The sequence below is a fragment of the Micropterus salmoides genome, unplaced genomic scaffold (assembly GCF_014851395.1).
Source record: "Micropterus salmoides isolate LMB-PRFRI ecotype aquatic unplaced genomic scaffold, ASM1485139v1 Ms_hic_scaffold_3597, whole genome shotgun sequence".
Classification (NCBI taxonomy): Eukaryota; Metazoa; Chordata; class Actinopteri; order Centrarchiformes; family Centrarchidae; genus Micropterus; species Micropterus salmoides.
Genome location: NW_024042925.1, coordinates 1531 through 16091, shown reverse-complemented (window position 1 = coordinate 16091; position 14561 = coordinate 1531). Strand labels below are relative to the sequence as shown.

The 14561-nt window shown below is 41.2% G+C and overlaps 5 non-coding genes across 5 annotated transcripts; all 5 read right to left on the bottom strand.

Moving 5' to 3' along the window:
* Positions 1-8689: 8689 nt before the first annotated feature.
* trnay-gua lies at positions 8690-8778 on the bottom strand. Its single transcript is given in 2 exon segments — positions 8690-8725; positions 8742-8778. It is a non-coding gene; the product is annotated as a tRNA-Tyr (tRNA).
* A 1046-nt stretch (positions 8779-9824) lies between these two features.
* Positions 9825-9913, bottom strand: trnay-gua. Its single transcript is given in 2 exon segments — positions 9825-9860; positions 9877-9913. It is a non-coding gene; the product is annotated as a tRNA-Tyr (tRNA).
* A 2425-nt stretch (positions 9914-12338) lies between these two features.
* Positions 12339-12427, bottom strand: trnay-gua. The gene is given in 2 exon segments: positions 12339-12374; positions 12391-12427. It is a non-coding gene; the product is annotated as a tRNA-Tyr (tRNA).
* Positions 12428-13217: 790 nt separating this feature from the next.
* trnay-gua lies at positions 13218-13306 on the bottom strand. The gene is given in 2 exon segments: positions 13218-13253; positions 13270-13306. It is a non-coding gene; the product is annotated as a tRNA-Tyr (tRNA).
* A 659-nt stretch (positions 13307-13965) lies between these two features.
* On the bottom strand, positions 13966-14054 carry trnay-gua. The gene is given in 2 exon segments: positions 13966-14001; positions 14018-14054. It is a non-coding gene; the product is annotated as a tRNA-Tyr (tRNA).
* Between the last annotated feature and the right edge of the window lie 507 nt (positions 14055-14561).

Sequence of the window (14561 nt, the reverse complement as noted above, 5' to 3'; positions counted from 1 at the left end):
GAACTCATCACTTTTGAGAACACCCAATAACAAGGACATGGACATAACAGAAACCTTTATTACACTGTGGAAATGCTTGTTTAAACTGGTTCATTGTTGACTAAAGTCAGACTACCTGCTTGAAATAATTGCAGAAGAACTACACAGAATTAGCAGAACATGTTTCTGTCTCTGCGTTTCACCTGCTAGCACTGATGTGGACAAGCTAAGCTTGTCTGAACATTTCAAGCAAAGAAACCCATCTCGGCTTCTAAATAATTGCAGACGAACTACACGGAATTAGCAGAACATGTCTCTGTGTTTTACCTTCTAGCGCTGGATGTGGACAAGCTCAGCTTGTCTGAACATATCAAGCAAAGAAACCCATCTTAGCTTCTAAAAAATATCAGAAGAACTACACAGAATTAGCAGAACATGGTTCTGTCTCTGCGTTTCACCTGCTAGCACTGGATGTGGACAAGCTAAGCTTGTCTGAACATTTCAAGCAAAGAACCCATCTCGGCTTCTAAATAATTGCAGACGAACTACACGGAATTAGCAGAACATGTCTCTGTGTTTACCTTCTAGAGCTGGATGTGGACAAGCTCAGCTTGTCTGAACATATCAAGCAAAGAAACCCATCTCAGCTTCTAAATAATTGCAGAAGAACTACACGGAATTAGCAGAACATGTCTCTGTGTTTTACCTTCTAGCGCTGGATGTGGACAAGCTAAGCTTGTCTGAACATATCAAGCAATGAAACCCATCTCGGCTTCTTGTTTTGGTCAGTCGGAAACAAACATAAAGCACCTCCTTCGAGCCGGAGTTGAACCAGCGACCTAAGGATTTCTGACATTATGAATCTACAGTCCTCCGCTCTACCACTGAGCTATCGAAGGGAACTCATCACTTTTGAGAACACCCAATACAAGGACATGGACATAACAGAAACCTTATTACACTGTGGAAATGCTTGTTTAAAACTGGTTCATTGTTGACTAAAGTCAGACTTACCTGCTTGAAATAATTGCAGAAGAACTACACGGAATTAGCAGAACATGTCTCTGTGTTTTACCTTCTAGCGCTGGATGTGGACAAGCTAAGCTTGTCTGAACATATCAAGCAAAGAAACCCATCTCGGCTTCTAAATAATTGCAGAAGAACTACACAGAATTGGCATAACATATCTTTGTATGTGTGTTTTACCTTCTAGCGCTGGATGTGGACAAGCTAAGCTTGTCTGAACATTTCAAGCAAAGAAACCCATCTCAGCTTCTAAATAATTGCAGAAGAACTACACGGAATTAGCAGAACATGTCTCTGTGTTTTACATTCTAGCGCTGGATGTGGACAAGCTCAGCTTGTCTGAACATATCAAGCAATGAAACCCATCTCGGCTTCTTGTTTTGTCAGTCGGACACAAACATAAAGCACCTCCTTCGAGCCGGAGTTGAACCAGCGACCTAAGGATTTCTGACATTATGAATCTACAGTCCTCACTTTTGAGAACACCCAATAACAAGGACATGGACATAACAGAAACCTTTATCACACTGTGGAAATGCTTGTTTAAAACTGGTTCATTGTTGACTAAAGTCAGACTTACCTGCTTGAAATAATTGCAGAAGAACTACACAGAATTAGAAGAACATGTCTCTGTGTTTCACCTGCTAGCGCTGGATGTGGACAAACTCAGCTTGTCTGAACATATCAAGCAATGAAACCCATCTTAGCTTCTAAAAAATATCAGAAGAACTACACAGAATTAGCAGAACATGTTTCTGTCTCTGCGTTTCACCTGCTAGCACTGGTGGACAAGCTAAGCTTGTCTGAACATTTCAAGCAAAGAAACCCATCTCGGCTTCTAAATAATTGCAGACGAACTACACGGAATTAGCAGAACATGTCTCTGTGTTTTACCTTCTAGCGCTGGATGTGGACAAGCTCAGCTGTCTGAACATATCAAGCAAAGAAACCCATCTTAGCTTCTAAAAAATATCAGAAGAACTACACAGAATTAGCAGAACATGTTTCTGTCTCTGCGTTTCACCTGCTAGGACTGGATGTGGACAAGCTAAGCTTGTCTGAACATTTCAAGCAAAGAAACCCATCTCGGCTTCTAATAATTGCAGACGAACTACACGGAATTAGCAGAACATGTCTCTGTGTTTACCTTCTAGCGCTGGATGTGGACAAGCTCAGCTTGTCTGAACATATCAAGCAAAGAAACCCATCTTAGCTTCTAAAAATATCAGAAGAATACACAGAATTAGCAGAACATGTTTCTGTCTCTGCGTTTCACCTGCTAGCACTGGATGTGGACAAGCTAAGCTTGTCTGAACATTTCAAGCAAAGAAACCCATCTCGGCTTCTAAATAATTGCAGACGAACTACACGGAATTAGCAGAACATGTCTCTGTGTTTTACCTTCTAGCGCTGGATGTGGACAAGCTAAGCTTGTCTGAACATATCAAGCAAAGAAACCCATCTCGGCTTCTAAATAATTGCAGAAGAACTACACGGAATTAGCAGAACATGTCTCTGTGTTTTACCTTCTAGCGCTGGATGTGGACAAGCTCAGCTTGTCTGAACATATCAAGCAAAGAAACCCATCTTAGCTTCTAAAAAATATCAGAAGAACTACACAGAATTAGCAGAACATGTTTCTGTCTCTGCGTTTCACCTGCTAGCACTGGATGTGGACAAGCTAAGCTTGTCTGAACATTTCAAGCAAAGAAACCCATCTCGGCTTCTAATAATTGCAGACGAACTACACGGAATTAGCAGAACATGTCTCTGTGTTTTACCTTCTAGCGCTGGATGTGGACAAGCTAAGCTTGTCTGAACATATCAAGCAAAGAACCCATCTCGGCTTCTAAATAATTGCAGAAGAACTACACAGAATTGGCATAACATATCTTGTCTGTGTTTTACCTTCTAGCGCTGGATGTGGACAAGCTAAGCTTGTCTGAACATTTCAAGCAAAGAAACCCATCTCAGCTTCTAAATAATTGCAGAAGAACTACACGGAATTAGCAGAACATGTCTCTGTGTTTTACATTCTAGCGCTGGATGTGGACAAGCTCAGCTTGTCTGAACATATCAAGCAATGAAACCCATCTCGGCTTCTTGTTTTGTCAGTCGGACACAACATAAAGCACCTCCTTCGAGCCGGAGTTGAACCAGCGACCTAAGGATTTCTGACATTATGAATCTACAGTCCTCACTTTTGAGAACACCCAATAACAAGGACATGGACATAACAGAAACCTTTATCACACTGTGGAAATGCTTGTTTAAAACTGGTTCATTGTTGACTAAAGTCAGACTTACCTGCTTGAAATAATTGCAGAAGAACTACACAGAATTAGAAGAACATGTCTCTGTGTTTCACCTGCTAGCGCTGGATGTGGACAAACTCAGCTTGTCTGAACATATCAAGCAATGAAACCCATCTTAGCTTCTAAAAAATATCAGAAGAACTACACAGAATTAGCAGAACATGTTTCTGTCTCTGCGTTTCACCTGCTAGCACTGGATGTGGACAAGCTAAGCTTGTCTGAACATTTCAAGCAAAGAAACCCATCTCGGCTTCTAAATAATTGCAGAAGAACTACACGGAATTAGCAGAACATGTCTCTGTGTTTTACCTTCTAGCGCTGGATGTGGACAAGCTCAGCTTGTCTGAACATATCAAGCAAAGAAACCCATCTTAGCTTCTAAAAAATATCAGAAGAACTACACAGAATTAGCAGAACATGTTTCTGTCTCTGCGTTTCACCTGCTAGGACTGGATGTGGACAAGCTAAGCTTGTCTGAACATTTCAAGCAAAGAAACCCATCTCGGCTTCTAAATAATTGCAGACGAACTACACGGAATTAGCAGAACATGTCTCTGTGTTTACCTTCTAGAGCTGGATGTGGACAAGCTCAGCTTGTCTGAACATATCAAGCAAAGAAACCCATCTTAGCTTCTAAAAAATATCAGAAGAACTACACAGAATTAGCAAACATGTTTCTGTCTCTGCGTTTCACCTGCTAGCACTGGATGTGGACAAGCTAAGCTTGTCTGAACATTTCAAGCAAAGAAACCCATCTCGGCTTCTAAATAATTGCAGAAGAACTACACGGAATTAGCAGAACATGTCTCTGTGTTTACCTTCTAGCGCTGGATGTGGACAAGCTCAGCTTGTCTGAACATATCAAGCAAAGAAACCCATCTTAGCTTCTAAAAAATATCAGAAGAACTACACAGAATTAGCAGAACATGTTTCTTTCTCTGCGTTTCACCTGCTAGCACTGGATGTGGACAAGCTAAGCTTGTCTGAACATTTCAAGCAAAGAAACCCATCTCGGCTTCTAAATAATTGCAGAAGAACTACACAGAATTGGCATAACATATCTTTGTCTGTGTGTTTTACCTTCTAGCGCTGGATGTGGACAAGCTAAGCTTGTCTGAACATATCAAGCAATGAAACCCATCTCGGCTTCTTGTTTTGTCAGTCGGACACAAACATAAAGCACCTCCTTCGAGCCGGAGTTGAACCAGCAACCTAAGGATTTCTGACATTATGAATCTACAGTCCTCCGCTCTACCAACTGAGCTATCGAAGGGAACGCATCACTTTTGAGAACACCCATAACAAGGACATGGACATAACAGAAACCTTTATTACACTGTGGAAATGCTTGTTTAAAACTGGTTCATTGTTGACTAAAGTCAGACTTACCTGCTTGAAATAATTGCAGAAGAACTACACAGAATTAGAAGAACATGTCTCTGTGTTTCACCTGCTAGCGCTGGATGTAGACAAACTCAGCTTGTCTGAACATATCAAGCAATGAACCCATCTTAGCTTCTAAAAATATCAGAAGAACTACACAGAATTAGCAGAACATGTTTCTGTCTCTGCGTTTCACCTGCTAGCACTGAATGTGGACAAGCTAAGCTTGACTGAACATTTCAAGCAAAGAAACCCATCTCGGCTTCTAAATAATTGCAGAAGAACTACACGGAATTAGCAGAACATGTCTCTGTGTTTTACCTTCTAGCGCTGGATGTGGACAAGCTAAGCTTGTCTGAACATATCAAGCAAAGAAACCCATCTCGGCTTCTAAATAATTGCAGAAGAACTACACAGAATTGGCATAACATATCTTTGTCTGTGTGTTTTACCTTCTAGCGCTGGATGTGGACAAGCTAAGCTTGTCTGAACATTTCAAGCAAAGAAACCCATCTCAGCTTCTAAATAATTGCAGAAGAACTACACGGAATTAGCAGAACATGTCTCTGTGTTTTACATTCTAGCGCTGGATGTGGACAAGCTCAGCTTGTCTGAACATATCAAGCAATGAAACCCATCTCGGCTTCTTGTTTTGTCAGTCGGACACAACATAAAGCACCTCCTTCGAGCCGGAGTTGAACCACGACCTAAGGATTTCTGACATTATGAATCTACAGTCCTCACTTTTGAGAACACCCAATAACAAGGACATGGACATAACAGAAACCTTTATCACACTGTGGAAATGCTTGTTTAAAACTGGTTCATTGTTGACTAAAGTCAGACTTACCTGCTTGAAATAATTGCAGAAGAACTACACAGAATTAGAAGAACATGTCTCTGTGTTTCACCTGCTAGCGCTGGATGTAGACAAACTCAGCTTGTCTGAACATATCAAGCAATGAAACCCTCTTAGCTTCTAAAAAATATCAGAAGAACTACACAGAATTAGCAGAACATGTTTCTGTCTCTGCGTTTCACCTGCTAGCACTGAATGTGGACAAGCTAAGCTTGACTGAACATTTCAAGCAAAGAAACCCATCTCGGCTTCTAAATAATTGCAGAAGAACTACACGGAATTAGCAGAACATGTCTCTGTGTTTTACCTTCTAGCGCTGGATGTGGACAAGCTAAGCTTGTCTGAACATATCAAGCAAAGAAACCCATCTCGGCTTCTAAATAATTGCAGAAGAACTACACAGAATGGCATAACATATCTTTGTCTGTGTGTTTTACCTTCTAGCGCTGGATGTGGACAAGCTAAGCTTGTCTGAACATTTCAAGCAAAGAAACCCATCTCAGCTTCTAAATAATTGCAGAAGAACTACACGGAATTAGCAGAACATGTCTCTGTGTTTTACATTCTAGCGCTGGATGTGGACAAGCTCAGCTTGTCTGAACATATCAAGCAATGAAACCCATCTCGGCTTCTTGTTTTGTCAGTCGGACACAAACATAAAGCACCTCCTTCGAGCCGGAGTTGAACCAGCGACCTAAGGATTTCTGACATTATGAATCTACAGTCCTCACTTTTGAGAACACCCAATAACAAGGACATGGACATAACAGAAACCTTTATCACACTGTGGAAATGCTTGTTTAAAACTGGTTCATTGTTGACTAAAGTCAGACTTACCTGCTTGAAATAATTGCAGAAGAACTACACAGAATTAGAAGAACATGTCTCTGTTTCACCTGCTAGCGCTGGATGTGGACAAACTCAGCTTGTCTGAACATATCAAGCAATGAAACCCATCTTAGCTTCTAAAAAATATCAGAAGAACTACACAGAATTAGCAGAACATGTTTCTGTCTCTGCGTTTCACCTGCTAGCACTGGATGTGGACAAGCTAAGCTTGTCTGAACATTTCAAGCAAAGAAACCCATCTCGGCTTCTAAATAATTGCAGACGAACTACACGGAATTAGCAGAACATGTCTCTGTGTTTTACCTTCTAGCGCTGGATGTGGACAAGCTCAGCTTGTCTGAACATATCAAGCAAAGAAACCCATCTTAGCTTCTAAAAATATCAGAAGAACTACACAGAATTAGCAGAACATGTTTCTGTCTCTGCGTTTCACCTGCTAGGACTGGATGTGGACAAGCTAAGCTTGTCTGAACATTTCAAGCAAAGAAACCCATCTCGGCTTCTAAATAATTGCAGACGAACTACACGGAATTAGCAGAACATGTTTCTGTCTCTGCGTTTCACCTGCTAGCACTGGATGTGGACAAGCTAAGCTTGTCTGAACATTTCAAGCAAAGAAACCCATCTCGGCTTCTAAATAATTGCAGACGAACTACACGGAATTAGCAGAACATGTCTCTGTGTTTTACCTTCTAGCGCTGGATGTGGACAAGCTAAGCTTGTCTGAACATATCAAGCAAAGAAACCCATCTCGGCTTCTAAATAATTGCAGAAGAACTACACAGAATTGGCATAACATATCTTTGTCTGTGTGTTTTACCTTCTAGCGCTGGATGTGGACAAGCTCAGCTTGTCTGAACATATCAAGCAAAGAAACCCATCTCAGCTTCTAAATAATTGCAGAAGAACTACACGGAATTAGCAGAACATGTCTCTGTGTTTTACCTTCTAGCGCTGGATGTGGACAAGCTCAGCTTGTCTGAACATATCAAGCAATGAAACCCATCTCGGCTTCTTGTTTTGTCAGTCGGACACAAACATAAAGCACCTCCTTCGAGCCGGAGTTGAACCAGCGACCTAAGGATTTCTGACATTATGAATCTACAGTCCTCACTTTTGAGAACACCCAATAACAAGGACATGGACATAACAGAAACCTTTATCACACTGTGGAAATGCTTGTTTAAAACTGGTTCATTGTTGACTAAAGTCAGACTTACCTGCTTGAATAATTGCAGAAGAATTACACAGAATTAGAAGAACATGTCTGTGTTTCACCTGCTAGCGCTGGATGTGGACAAACTCAGCTTGTCTGAACATATCAAGCAAAGAAACCCATCTTAGCTTCTAAAAAATATCAGAAGAACTACACAGAATTAGCAGAACATGTTTCTGTCTCTGCGTTTCACCTGCTAGCACTGGATGTGGACAAGCTAAGCTTGTCTGAACATTTCAAGCAAAGAAACCCATCTCGGCTTCTAAATAATTGCAGACGAACTACACGGAATTAGCAGAACATGTCTCTGTGTTTTACCTTCTAGCGCTGGATGTGGACAAGCTCAGCTTGTCTGAACATATCAAGCAAAGAAACCCATCTTAGCTTCTAAAAATATCAGAAGAACTACACAGAATTAGCAGAACATGTTTCTGTCTCTGCGTTTCACCTGCTAGGACTGGATGTGGACAAGCTAAGCTTGTCTGAACATTTCAAGCAAAGAAACCCATCTCGGCTTCTAAATAATTGCAGACGAACTACACGGAATTAGCAGAACATGTCTCTGTGTTTTACCTTCTAGCGCTGGATGTGGACAAGCTCAGCTTGTCTGAACATATCAAGCAAAGAAACCCATCTTAGCTTCTAAAAATATCAGAAGAACTACACAGAATTAGCAGAACATGTTTCTGTCTCTGCGTTTCACCTGCTAGCACTGGATGTGGACAAGCTAAGCTTGTCTGAACATTTCAAGCAAAGAAACCCATCTCGGCTTCTAAATAATTGCAGACGAACTACACGGAATTAGCAGAACATGTCTCTGTGTTTTACCTTCTAGCGCTGGATGTGGACAAGCTAAGCTTGTCTGAACATATCAAGCAAAGAAACCCATCTCGGCTTCTAAATAATTGCAGAAGAACTACACAGAATTGGCATAACATATCTTTGTCTGTGTGTTTACCTTCTAGCGCTGGATGTGGACAAGCTAAGCTTGTCTGAACATATCAAGCAATGAAACCCATCTCGGCTTCTTGTTTTGTCAGGTGGACACAAACATAAAGCAACTCCTTCGAGCCGGAGTTGAACCAGCGACCTAAGGATTTCTGACATTATGAATCTACAGTCCTCCGCTCTACCAACTGAGCTATCGAAGGGAACGCATCACTTTTGAGAACACCCAATAACAAGGACATGGACATAACAGAAACCTTTATTACACTGTGGAAATGCTTGTTTAAAACTGGTTCATGTTGACTAAAGTCAGACTTACCTGCTTGAAATAATTGCAGAAGAACTACACAGAATTAGCAGAACATTTTCTGTCTCTGCGTTTCACCTGCTAGCACTGGATGTGGACAAGCTAAGCTTGTCTGAACATTTCAAGCAAAGAAACCCATCTCGGCTTCTAAATAATTGCAGACGAACTACACGGAATTAGCAGAACATGTCTCTGTTTTTACCTTCTAGCGCTGGATGTGGACAAGCTCAGCTTGTCTGAACATATCAAGCAAAGAAACCCATCTTAGCTTCTAAAAAATATCAGAAGAACTACACAGAATTAGCAGAACATGTTTCTGTCTCTGTGTTTCACCTGCTAGCACTGGATGTGGACAAGCTAAGCTTGTCTGAACATTTCAAGCAAAGAAACCCATCTCGGCTTCTAAATAATTGCAGACGAACTACACGGAATTAGCAGAACATGTCTCTGTGTTTTACCTTCTAGAGCTGGATGTGGACAAGCTAAGCTTGTCTGAACATATAAAGCAAAGAAACCCATCTCGGCTTCTAAATAATTGCAGACGAACTACACGGAATTAGCAGAACATGTCTCTGTGTTTTACCTTCTAGCGCTGGATGTGGACAAGCTCAGCTTGTCTGAACATATCAAGCAAAGAAACCCATCTTAGCTTCTAAAAAATATCAGAAGAACTACACAGAATTAGCAGAACATGTTTCTGTCTCTGTGTTTCACCTGCTAGCACTGGAGTGGACAAGCTAAGCTTGTCTGAACATTTCAAGCAAAGAAACCCATCTCGGCTTCTAAATAATTGCAGACGAACTACACGGAATTAGCAGAACATGTCTCTGTGTTTTACCTTCTAGAGCTGGATGTGGACAAGCTAAGCTTGTCTGAACATATCAAGCAATGAAACCCATCTCGGCTTCTTGTTTTGTCAGTCGGACACAAACATAAAGCACCTCCTTCGAGCCGGAGTTGAACCAGCGACCTAAGGATTTCTGACATTATGAATCTACAGTCCTCCGCTCTACCAACTGAGCTATCGAAGGGAACGCATCACTTTTGAGAACACCCAATAACAAGGACATGGACATAACATAAACCTTTATCACACTGTGGAAATGCTTGTTTAAAACTGGTTCATTGTTGACTAAAGTCAGACTTACCTGCTTGAAATAATTGCAGAAGAACTACACAGAATTAGAAGAACATGTCTCTGTGTTCACCTGCTAGCGCTGGATGTGGACAAGCTCAGCTTGTCTGAACATATCAAGCAATGAAACCCATCTTAGCTTCTAAAAAATATCAGAAGAACTACACAGAATTAGCAGAACATGTTCTGTCTCTGCGTTTCACCTGCTAGCACTGGATGTGGACAAGCTAAGCTTGTCTGAACATTTCAAGCAAAGAAACCCATCTCGGCTTCTAAATAATTGCAGACGAACTACACGGAATTAGCAGAACATGTCTCTGTGTTTTACCTTCTAGCGCTGGATGTGGACAAGCTCAGCTTGTCTGAACATATCAACAAAGAAACCCATCTTAGCTTCTAAAAAATATCAGAAGAACTACACAGAATTAGCAGAACATGTTTCTGTCTCTGCGTTTCACCTGCTAGGACTGGATGTGGACAAGCTAAGCTTGTCTGAACATTTCAAGCAAAGAAACCCATCTCGGCTTCTAAATAATTGCAGACGAACTACACGGAATTAGCAGAACATGTCTCTGTTTTTACCTTCTAGCGCTGGATGTGGACAAGCTCAGCTTGTCTGAACATATCAAGCAAAGAAACCCATCTTAGCTTCTAAAAAATATCGGAAGAACTACACAGAATTAGCAGAACATGGTTCTGTCTCTGCGTTTCACCTGCTAGCACTGGATGTGGACAAGCTAAGCTTGTCTGAACATTTCAAGCAAAGAAACCCATCTCGGCTTCTAAATAATTGCAGACGAACTACACGGAATTAGCAGAACATGTCTCTGTGTTTTACCTTCTAGAGCTGGATGTGGACAAGCTCAGCTTGTCTGAACATATCAAGCAAAGAAACCCATCTTAGCTTCTAAATAATTGCAGAAGAACTACACGGAATTAGCAGAACATGTCTCTGTGTTTACCTTCTAGCGCTGGATGTGGACAAGCTAAGCTTGTCTGAACATATCAAGCAATGAAACCCATCTCGGCTTCTAAATAATTGCAGAAGAACTACACGGAATTAGCAGAACATGTCTCTGTGTTTTACCTTCTAGCGCTGGATGTGGACAAGCTCAGCTTGTCTGAACATATCAAAAGAAACCCATCTTAGCTTCTAAAAAATATCAGAAGAACTACACAGAATTAGCAGAACATGTTTCTTTCTCTGCGTTTCACCTGCTAGCACTGGATGTGGACAAGCTAAGCTTGTCTGAACATTTCAAGCAAAGAAACCCATCTCGGCTTCTAAATAATTGCAGAAGAACTACACAGAATTGGCATAACATATCTTTGTCTGTGTGTTTTACCTTCTAGCGCTGGATGTGGACAAGCTAAGCTTGTCTGAACATATCAAGCAATGAAACCCATCTCGGCTTCTTGTTTTGTCAGTCGGACACAAACATAAAGCACCTCCTTCGAGCCGGAGTTGAACCAGCGACCTAAGGATTCTGACATTATGAATCTACAGTCCTCCGCTCTACCAACTGAGCTATCGAGGAACGCATCACTTTTGAGAACACCCAATAACAAGGACATGGACATAACAGAAACCTTATTACACTGTGGAAATGCTTGTTTAAAAACTGGTTCATTGTTGACTAAAGTCAGACTTACCTGCTTGAAATAATTGCAGAAGAACTACAAAGAATTAGAAGAACATGTCTCTGTGTTTCACCTGCTAGCGCTGGATGTAGACAAACTCAGCTTGTCTGAACATATCAAGCACTGAAACCCATCTTAGCTTCTAAAAAATTCAGAAGAACTACACAGAATTAGCAGAACATGTTTCTGTCTCCGCGTTTCACCTGCTAGCACTGAATGTGGACAAGCTAAGCTTGACTGAACATTTCAAGCAAAGAAACCATCTCGGCTTCTAAATAATTGCAGAAGAACTACACGGAATTAGCAGAACATGTCTCTGTGTTTTACCTTCTAGCGCTGGATGTGGACAAGCTAAGCTTGTCTGAACAATCAAGCAAAGAAACCCATCTCGGCTTCTAAAATTGCAGAAGACTACACAGAATTGGCATAACATATCTTTGTCTGTGTTTTACCTTCTAGCGCTGGATGTGGACAAGCTAAGCTTGTCTGAACATTTCAAGCAAAGAAACCCATCTCAGCTTCTAAATAATTGCAGAAGAACTACACGGAATTAGCAGAACATGTCTCTGTGTTTTACATTCTAGCGCTGGATGTGGACAAGCTCAGCTTGTCTGAACATATCAAGCAATGAAACCCATCTCGGCTTCTGTTTTGTCAGTCGGACACAAACATAAAGCACCTCCTTCGAGCCGGAGTTGAACCAGCGACCTAAGGATTTCTGACATTATGAATCTACAGTCCTCCGCTCTACCAACTGAGCTATCGAAGGGAACGCATCACTTTTGAGAACACCCAATAACAAGGACATGGACATAACAGAAACCTTTATTACACTGTGGAAATGCTTGGTTTAAACTGGTTCATTGTTGACTAAAGTCAGACTTACCTGCTTGAAATAATTGCAGAAGAACTACACAGAATTAGCAGAACATGTTTCTGTCTCTGCGTTTCACCTGCTAGCACTGGATGTGGACAAGCTAAGCTTGTCTGAACATTTCAAGCAAAGAAACCCATCTCGGCTTCTAAATAATTGCAGACGAACTACACGGAATTAGCAGAACATGTCTGTGTTTTACCTTCTAGCGCTGGATGTGGACAAACTCAGCTTGTCTGAACATATCAAGCAATGAAACCCATCTTAGCTTCTAAAAAATATCAGAAGAACTACACAGAATTAGCAGAACATGTTTCTGTCTCTGCGTTTCACCTGCTAGCACTGGATGTGGACAAGCTAAGCTTGTCTGAACATTTCAAGCAAAGAAACCCATCTCGGCTTCTAAATAATTGCAGACGAACTACACGGAATTAGCAGAACATGTCTCTGTGTTTTACCTTCTAGCGCTGGATGTGGACAAGCTCAGCTTGTCTGAACATATCAAGCAAAGAAACCATCTTAGCTTCTAAATAATTGCAGAAGAACTACACGGAATTAGCAGAACATGTCTCTGTGTTTTACCTTCTAGCGCTGGATGTGGACAAGCTAAGCTTGTCTGAACATATCAAGCAATGAAACCCTCTCGGCTTCTTGTTTTGTCAGTCGGAAACAAACATAAAGCACCTCCTTCGAGCCGGAGTTGAACCAGCGACCTAAGGATTTCTGACATTATGAATCTACAGTCCTCCGCTCTACCAACTGAGCTATCGAAGGGAACGCATCACTTTTGAGAAACCCAATAACAAGGACATGGACATAACAGAACCTTTATCACACTGTGGAAATGCTGTTTAAACTGGTTCATTGTTGACTAAAGTCAGACTTACCTGCTTGAAATAATGCAGAAGAACTACACAGAATTAGAAGAACATGTCTCTGTGTTTTACCTTCTAGAGCTGGATGTGGACAAGCTCAGCTTGTCTGAACATATCAAGCAAAGAAACCCATCTCAGCTTCTAAATAATTGCAGAAGAACTACACGGAATTAGCAGAACATGTCTCTGTGTTTTACCTTCTAGCGCTGGAGTGGACAAGCTCAGCTTGTCTGAACATATCAAGCAAGAAACCATCTTAGCTTCTAAAAAATATCAGAAGAACTACACAGAATTAGCAGAACATGTTTCTTCTCTCTGCGTTTCACCTGCTAGCACTGGATGTGGACAAGCTAAGCTTGTCTGAACATTTCAAGCAAAGAAACCCATCTCGGCTTCTAAATAATTGCAGAAGAACTACACAGAATTGGCATAACATATCTTTGTCTGTGTGTTTTTACCTCTAGCGCTGGATGTGGACAAGCTAAGCTTGTCTGAACATATCAAGCAATGAAACCCATCTCGGCTTCTGTTTTCAGTCGGACACAAACATAAAGCACCTCCTTCGAGCCGGAGTTGAACCAGCGACCTAAGGATTTCTGACATTATGAATCTACAGTCCTCCGCTCTACCAACTGAGCTATCGAAGGGAACGCATCACTTTTGAGAAACCCAATAAAGGACATGGACATAACAGAAACCTTTATTACACTGTGGAAATGCTTGTTTAAAACTGGTTCATGTTGACTAAAGTCAGACTTACCTGCTTGAAATAATTGCAAAGAACTACACAGAATTAGAAGAACATGTCTCTGTGTTTCACCTGCTAGCGCTGGATGTAGACAAACTCAGCTTGTCTGAACATATCAAGCACTGAACCCATCTTAGCTTCTAAAAATATCAGAAGAACTCACAGAATTAGCAGAACATGTTTCTGTCTCCGCGTTTCACCTGCTAGCACTGAATGTGGACAAGCTAACTTGACTGAACATTTCAAGCAAAGAAACCCATCTCGGCTTCTAAATAATTGCAGAAGAACTACACGGAATTAGCAGAACATGTCTCTGTGTTTTACCTTCTAGCGCTGGATGTGGACAAGCTAAGCTTGTCTGAACATATCAAGCAAAGAAACCCATCTCGCTTCTAAATAATTGCAG